At 34.1% G+C, this 8,991-nt stretch overlaps 1 long non-coding RNA gene across 1 annotated transcript; it reads left to right on the top strand.

Moving 5' to 3' along the window:
- Positions 1-1,605: 1,605 nt before the first annotated feature.
- On the top strand, positions 1,606-7,150 carry LOC107728055 (uncharacterized). Its single transcript, XR_001638428.1, has 3 exons — positions 1,606-1,680; positions 2,570-2,845; positions 7,079-7,150. It is a non-coding gene; the product is annotated as an uncharacterized LOC107728055 (long non-coding RNA).
- The last annotated feature ends 1,841 nt before the right edge of the window (positions 7,151-8,991 follow it).

Here is an 8,991-nt window from a genome sequence, read left to right as displayed (position 1 = left end):
TAGTTTCACTTCTGCTTTAAATAAAGTTGTGTATGCTTGACGTTTAAAATAAATGTTTTTATAGTGAATGTCCCTATAATTTTTGTTTGTTTTATATTTGCGATTTAGTTTGAATCCAAATGCATGCGCTAATAGAGCGAACAGCAATCAAGATCATGCAGCTCGGGCACATCCGCTATACAGGCGGGAATATTGAATGTTTAACATTATATTAATTACTTGCATGTACTTCATACACATCCTTAATCTCTAACAACTCCATTCTACTCTCTGTTGTTCTGTTTTCAGTGTTTCTTTTTCTGGACACGGCTCTGTTCACACGCTGTGTGGGTATCGGCTTTTGGTATCGGGGCATTTTTACGAGTATGAGTACAGGAGCGCAGTATCGGGCCCGATACCGAATCGGTGCATTCCTAACAAACGCCAAAATTTACATTTTTTACGTTTTATTCCTATCTATATTCTGAAGGTTTTTACTGAGGAGTTTGTTAATATATCATTCAGCTGATACAGTTTATACAACATTTTATTCCTGAAAACATATTTTTAATTGCTGTTGACAGTATTTTCTGATTTATGGAGTGATAAAAGGGGATATCCAAAATCGCCTCTATAAAAACTTTTGATTTTAATATGTTAATAAAATGAAGCAAGAATTTTGAACTAGTGTTCAGGTTTCTGTTCTGCAAATTTGAGCATATTTAAACTTAAAAAAAACAAACAACTTAAGATGTTTTTTGATTAGAAGAGGCTTTGTACTGAGTCTAAGTTGCAGAATATCTGTGGGTGTGTTTTGGTACTTGAGAAAAGCCTTTGTAATATTGCTGGCTACCGTCTGAGACGGGCCCTCCTGGCACAGCTCGACACGTCACGTCAGTCCTGATGCATGCACGATGAATAAGAATCGGTCCTGAGCTCGAGTCGGGTGCAGAAGCATCAATCAGCTCAGAAAAATCACACCTCGAGCCCTCCGCCCACACAGGGGGGAGTCCTACATGAGGTCACCCAGCCTCTAAACCTGAGAGTGGGAGGTGTTGAGACTACCGGGCAACAAAAGAGGGAAAGAGAAAGAAAGACAGACCGAGAGAGGGAGAGCGCGACATTTGTGGTGGGCTGCATTGAACACCACAAATCTGTGCTTTCATTTTCACTCTGTCTCTTCATGCTCACATCTGATGCACATTTACACAATAGCACATGCAGTGCATGTGCATGTTTACAGGTGTCTCGTGCTGCATGCAAATGATCCATATTTACCCATAACTGCTGCAAATGAGACTTGTGATGTTACTCTTGCAGTTTTAGAATTAATTATATGAGTTGAGCTGTACAAATCCTTGTCCTTTTCAGTTTTTTTTTTTTTTGCTCTTGTTTTCCGGTAAACATAAAATGGGATCCATTGAACTGATAAGCAAAATGCATATCATGTTTTTTTTTTTCCTGATAGTGTATTGTATATATGCATATTTTTGTCTTTTTAAGCAAATTTTGCTTCTCGGATGAATTTATCTTGTTTTAAAGATGCTTTGATCAATTTTTATTTATTTTGGGGTGTTTTACTCAAATATAAGACACATACCAATCTGATTTTTTTGCAATGTGTGTAGTTTTTATTCACAGGTCCTCTTTCGAAGGCAAGACGCTTCAGAATTATGACTCACCAGCAGAGGAAATACTGAGGTGTGTAGCTAACTAAGTGTAAACATTTGACAATCTGTCTGATAAATTAATGTTGTGCCTGTCAGATATTCACTTAAACCATTAAAAATAGGAGGAAAACGTAGCAATAAATTCTGAAAAACCTGCATTGCATTTTTCAAATGTTTTTAAGTTTTCACATATGACATGTGACATGATGTTCATTTTATATATGTATTTTCAATTTTGAATGTATTTTATTTTCTTTTCACTATAAAAAATATGATCAGTAAGTCATGCCAACTTATCTTTTTACAGTACATCAACTTAAAAAAAATAATATATGAAATTCAGCTTGAAGTCAGTTTAAGTTGAAATGACTTGTACAACCAAGCTGATCATACTTAAAAACTTAAAGTTCAGTTGCTGCCTTAAATTTTTAAAGTTTAAATTTAAATAGGTGGAATTTTTTAGTGTTCTTTTAAATGATGTTTAATCCTCCTTGTAACTTTTTAAAGTGCTTTTTAGCATGCTTTATAAATATTTTTTTATTTTATTTAAATATAATTATAATTATGTGTAATAAATATAATTTGTATACTGCAATACTGCAAAAACAACCACCATGATAGAAAAATGTTGTGTACGTTTCGGTCTCTGTGTACCTACTTAACTGTATTTTGGGGACAAATTTATACACAGAGTTGAGCTACACCTGACAAAACGGCCCAAACCCTCCTTTCTGGGCCGTTCTCGTTTGTAAATACAGTATAAAAAATAAAGTAAATAGAGTATTTTTCAAATTGTAAAAATGCTAAGTTATGTTGTTTATAATTAGCTGTATGGCTGTGTAAAAACATTAAAAATCCATGCACAGTAAATGTGTGTGTGTGTGTGTGTGTGTGTGTGTGCGTGGTGTGTGTGTGTTCAGCAGGTACAGTGAGGGGTGAGCGCCCGTGGTTGGTTGACCTTTGTGTGCAGTCGTGTGCAGGTTGGTTCACCTGTGGTGGTGAGTTCTGGTTAAGTCAAGTGATCTAGAGGTGTGTGGGTGACCAGAACTTTCAACCCACCTGCGGCTCAGCGCTGTGACTCATCCACACTTGCTGCTTTCTTCTGATCTACTGTCACGTGATGCCCTGAAGTCATGGACCTGAGCCATATTTACAGACCAGACTATCAGGATGCAGGACTCTTATGGCCCGGACCGGTAAGAAACCATTTAACAATCACTCAGAACATCCCAGCAAGCGCATAGCAACACTCTATAAAGCATCCACAGCGGTTAACAGAAAACACACGTTAAAATGCATCTTCGTGAGCTGTTTGTGATGTTTTGAGGTTTCAAACAGCAGGTGTGTGGGTGGAGTTTGATCAAGTAAAAATTAAGAATATTTCGTTTCATGTTTGGATAGTTAAATGGATAGTTTGAATAATTCTACTTGCACAGAATGTGAAATATGAGCTTCTAGTAACAGGGTTTTTATAGATAACTAAAACAAACTGTAGAAAAAAAAAAGTTGTTACTTGAAATAAAATAAAAATTAACTGAAATAAAATAAAATATTAATAAACTTATTTTATTTCAGCTACTTGCCCACACAACCTTTCTCATTTCTGTTTCGTTCTAAAATAACTAAAACTGAAACCGAAATAAAAATTTATATAGACACATAAAGAAAAAAAAAACACAACAGAATTACTAAAAATGTAAATAAAATTTAAACAGAAAATATAAAATAAAAACTAATAGTATCTCAGTTATACTAAAATAGCAGTGACTAGTAAATGCATTTTGTTTTTGTTTTTTTTATGCAAAAATGATCAATTATTAAAGAAATAAAGAGACAGGAAGGTTAAGGGTGCAAAAAAAGATGTTCTAGTTTGGAAATGGATGGATTAATGGAAGAAGACACTGCCAGGAAATATTCGTTTGATGTATTTTTACTCATCATCCTCTTGTCCGTTATGACTGGCCTGCACAGTAATAGCCTAAAGATGCGTCATATCTAGAGCTAGTCCTTGTTCTCATCAACCTGTGTGGCTTTAGAAGGTTCAACAGAGGTCACAGAGGAAATTCAAATTGCGCTGCATCATATTATATATATTTATATTATATGTTGTATTATATTTCATTTATATTAAATATTTTTGTGTTCTCATAACTTCTCAGTGCCGTAAGAAGCCAACTTTAGTGAAATTGTGTGTGCTGCTTTAAAAAAGTTTATTAAATATTTGATGTATTTTATGACCTGATTGTGTTGAAGTCACTTTATTTATTTATTTATTTATTTATTCTCTAAACAGCTTGTCATACTCTAGATGGATGGCCAGTCACAGTTTTTATTATTATTGTTATTATTATTATTATTATCCTATATGTGAATACTTTAACTTTTATTTTTGTGATGCATTTTTACATTCTAATAACTTCTCACTGCTGTTACCTGAATATTTAACATATTTTATAACCTGATTTTATTTTATTATTTTTTATTTTTTTATTTTTTTATTAGTTTATTAAATATTTGATGTATTTTATGACCTGATTGTGTTGAAGTCACTTTATTTAAATTATTTATTTATTTATTCTCTAAACAGCTTGTCATACTCTAGATGGATGGCCAGTCACAGTTTTTATTATTATTGTTATTATTATTATTATTATCCTATATGTGAATACTTTAACTTTTATTTTTGTGATGCATTTTTACATTCTAATAACTTCTCACTGCTGTTACCTGAATATTTAACATATTTTATAACCTGATTTTATTTTATTATTTTTTTTATTTTTATTTTTTTATTATTTTATATTATGACCTGATTGTGCTTCTCTCCATTCCTTAACAGTGGAGATGTGTATTTGTTTTTATTTTTAATTATTTTATTTTATTTTATTTTATTTTATTTTATTTTATTTTATTTTATTTTATTTTGAAATATATTTCTAAATGATATATTTCTCTCCATTCCTTAACAGTGGAGATGTTCAAGTGTGTTTGTATTTATATTTTATTTTTATTGTTTTTCTTTTTTTTTGTTATGGTTTTATTTTGTATTTTGTTGTCCTATGTGCATATTTTCACTTTTATTTTTGTGATGCATTTTTGCATTTTCATAAATTCTCACTGCTGTTACCTGAATATTTTTTATTTTATTCTATTTATTTATTTATTTTATTTTATTTTATTTTATTTTGAAATATATTTCTAAATGATATATTTCTCTCCATTCCTTAACAGTGGAGATGTTCAAGTGTGTTTGTATTTATATTTTATTTTTATTGTTTGTTTTCTTTTTTTTATTATGGTTTTATTTTGTATTTTATTGCCCTATGTGCATATTTCCACATTTGTTTTTGTGATGCATTATTGCGTTCCCATAACTTCTCCGCGCCATCTGAAGCATGCATTATCTGAATAGTGTATTTCATGCCCTGATTGTGTTTCTCTCCGTCTGTAACAGCGGCGTGTTTGTATTTGTGTGTTTGTGTATCAGCTGCATTACTTCTTTCACCTTCATGTGGTAACCTGGCACTGCACACACACGCCGCGCTCACTCAACGATGACGGCCACACACACACACACACACACACACACACACACTCGCTGGCATGGTTTCTCGGGCCTGTCGGTCACAGGAAGGGTATCTGCGGTCGCGCTCTCCTCGCTGTGTGCGTTTATCCGCGGTCGCTGCCCTCCTGATGTCCCGACGCGGGTCAAACCCCCCGGCCTCCGTGCGCCGCTCGTGCACCTTCGCCCGCGGCCCGAGCGGGCTTTGACCCGTCAGCACGCACCCATCCTGGGCAGGCCAGAAGGCAAGCAGCTCACGGCGGTCGTGCCAGCAGCCTGGCCCCGCGCCCGCTGATGTCATAATGGCAGGCGCCGGTGGGCGAGTTCTTCTCGCATCCGGATTCCGGAGTTCCATCGGCTCCCGCCAAACATGGCGTTCTCCTCCAGAACCCTTGGCCCCCCTCGGCCCATGTTTATGGTTCGGTCCCGTCTCTGGTACAGGAGAGCAGCAGGGGCGAACCATCACATTTGGTGCCCAGCGTGGGGGCGGTCGTGAGCCGTGGCGCTCCAACTATCCCATGGAGCTTTTCTTCTGTCTTTTCTCCACGATTTTGACTAACCTCATTTGCATCTGCTAATTAGATCCTGTTAGCATAATTCATGTGCATGACACCCTTTTGAAACTAATGAATAGACACATCTCCAGAGTCCATAATGAGCACCGCTTCCTCGTATTGCAGAATTACAGAATCGCGTGCTTTTGACTTTACCTACCAAACACTCTGAGAGAATGGTTTTCCGTTGTATTCGTGAAGGGTTGCAATGCTGAAAGTTTCTGAAACATGTCGTCTCATGTTTATGATAACCTGTTTTACCAAACTTATGGATTTGGCTGATGCGGTCAACTTGCGGTGCATTTTATCAGCTTGATACTAACCCTTGATCTTGAGCAAAATGAACTAATGTTTGAGCTGCAGGAAAACAATAGTGCATAAAGAAATGGATACTGGATTGGATCTGAGTGTAATGATTTTAAAGCAGAAAGAGAGTTTGAGTCTGAAAGAATCACAGTAAACTGTTCCAGCAATAGTAACATGTTTATAGAGATGCAGGACAAGTTATTTTTTAATTTAATTTTATTTATTTAATAAAAGAAATTATTTATTCATATACTTTTTGATTGACTTTTTGATTTTTATTTATTTAATATTTATTTTTCTTTTTTGCATATGAAATTTTTTTTTTATATTAATTTTTCTATTTTTTCTATTAGATTTGAGTGTAAGTTTTATGCATTCATGTATTAATTCATTTATTTAATTTATTTTTTCATTTATTTAACGTTAACGTTAACTTTATTCTTTTTTTATTTTTGTTTGATTTATAATTGTATGTATTTGTTAATTTATTTATATAACTTTTATTTATTCTTTTATCTTTCGTTTAATTTTAAATTGTATATTTTTATGAAATATTGAGTTTAGTATACATTTTTTAACTTTAATTAAACTTTATTTGATTTATTTCTTATATTTATTTTTGGATATTACATTTTATTTTTATATTAATGGCTATGAAATGTTGATTTGAATGTAAAGGATTTTATGATGTGCACAAAAAAAGTGCATCTTATCTATACACGAGACATGAAACCAGCACAGCTGTATGAAATCACTGAACCAACAGTCAATAATGGATTTTAGAGTCATTAAATGTTGATATTTTACCACAGAATTATACCATTATAACCAGTCAGAATCAAGAGAGCCATCTAATAATTAACACATTCAGAGATTTCACATTATACTCCAGTACTGTAGTGCATGATTGCTTTAGTAAAGGACTGTTTATTTGTGCTCAGACTTCAATCAATGAAGCCTCAAACAGTGTAAAATGCAGCTGGCATCATTATTTTTCTGTTTTTCAGATGAGTCTTTAAAATCTCTACATCAGTGTGGACGGCTGGACGCAGGACAGATCTGCTGTTTGATGAGTTTATATGGAGCTGTAGACAAGAATGGAGAAGGTAAAGACTGATTATCCAGGTTTTAACTACAGCTCGATTGCTCACTCTATTACTCTATTTATTTATTTATTTATTTATTTATTTATTTATTTATTTATTTATTTGTTTATTTGTTTGTTTGTTTGTTTTATTTTTAATATACCAGAATTTTATTTATTTTTACCTACAGCTTGATTCTTCACATAATTTTGCAAATTCTCAGAATAAGAGTTTTCATGTGTATTGGTGCTGTTAGATCAGTTCATGCATGAGTACACAGTGATTTTTACCATAGTAAAGTGGCTTTATAAAATACCAGAATTTTATTTTGCATTTTAAACGTGAATAACGTGATTTATTTTCACATTTATTGTTGCCTAAAGATTGCATTCTCATATAGTTTAGCAACATTATTTTATATATTATTTTTTTCATTTTATTTTACCTACAGCTCGCTTCCTCACATTATAAATTAGATTATTAAGAGTTTGCATGTGCGTTTGTACTGTTAGAGCAGTCCATGCATGTATACACAGGGATTTTTACCATGGTAAAGTGGCTGAATTGCCTCAGAGCTATAGTGTTTGCGTGCACACAGAGTTTCAGTGCGTCTGTGTGCATCATAATGGCCTGTGTTTGTGCACATTTGTGCTGCTCTGTGTTTGTGCGAGTACGGCGTGTGTGCGTGTCCCGGGTGTGGGACACTGGCTCATTTGTTTTCATGACTTTCAAAACATATTTTCATGAAACATCTCTATTAACTCAAACAAGAGGAAAAATCAATATGTCTGATATTCACAATGATGTTCCTGGTGATATAAAATTAAACAAGATTATAAGTATTTTGATTATTTATGCACTTTTTAGATATCGTTTGATTAGACTCAGTTGATTATTCTTGATAATGTGTCTCGTGTGTATGGAAATGTTGAGACAGATATTTATATTTTAATAGTGTTTCTTTTCAACTTCAGGAAAAACGATGCTGTTAGGTTTGGTAAGGTTGATTCATTTTTCAGTGAATCAGTTCACTTAAATGAATCGATTCAAAACTTTGATTTAGTGATTCATTTGTGTAATCACTCTAGGTTGACTGTCTTTCTGTTATATGCATTCATTCATCCATCCATCCATCCATTTATACATCCATTTATTCTCATCGTCCCATCATTCATCCATCTATCTATACATCCATCGTTCAAACATCCATCTGTTCATCCGTCTATCTATCTTTCCGTCCATCCATTCATCTATCGTTCCATCATCCATCCATCCATCCATCCATTGTTCAAACATTCATCAGTTCATCCATCCATCTATCTATCATTCAATTGTGCATCCATTCATCCATCCATCCATCCATCTATCGTTCCGTCATTCATCTATCCATCCATCTATCTATCCATCCATCCAACGTCCCATCATCCATCCATCCATTGTTCAAACATCCATCAGTTCATCAATCTATCTATCATTCAGTTATGCATCCATCCATCCATCCATCGTTCCGTCATTCATCCATCCATCCATCATTCTGTCATTCATCCATCCATCCATCTATCATTCCATCATTCATCCATCCATCCATCCATCCATCCATTGTTCAAACATCCATCTATCTATCATTCAATTATGTATCCATTCATCCATCCATCTATCGTTCTGTCATTCATCTATCCATCCATCTATCTATCGTTCCATCATTCATCCATCCATCCATCCATTGTTCAAACATCCATCAGTTCATCCATCCATCTATCTTTTGGGGAAGTCGTGGCCTAATGGTTAGAGAGTCGGACTCGTAACACAAAGGTTGCAGGGTTCGAGTCTCGTAC

This window comes from Sinocyclocheilus rhinocerous, unplaced genomic scaffold, assembly GCF_001515625.1.
Source record: "Sinocyclocheilus rhinocerous isolate Xijiao unplaced genomic scaffold, SAMN03320098_v1.1 scaffold14394, whole genome shotgun sequence".
Taxonomy (NCBI): domain Eukaryota; kingdom Metazoa; phylum Chordata; class Actinopteri; order Cypriniformes; family Cyprinidae; genus Sinocyclocheilus; species Sinocyclocheilus rhinocerous.
This window is presented reverse-complemented; position numbering and strand designations above follow the sequence as displayed.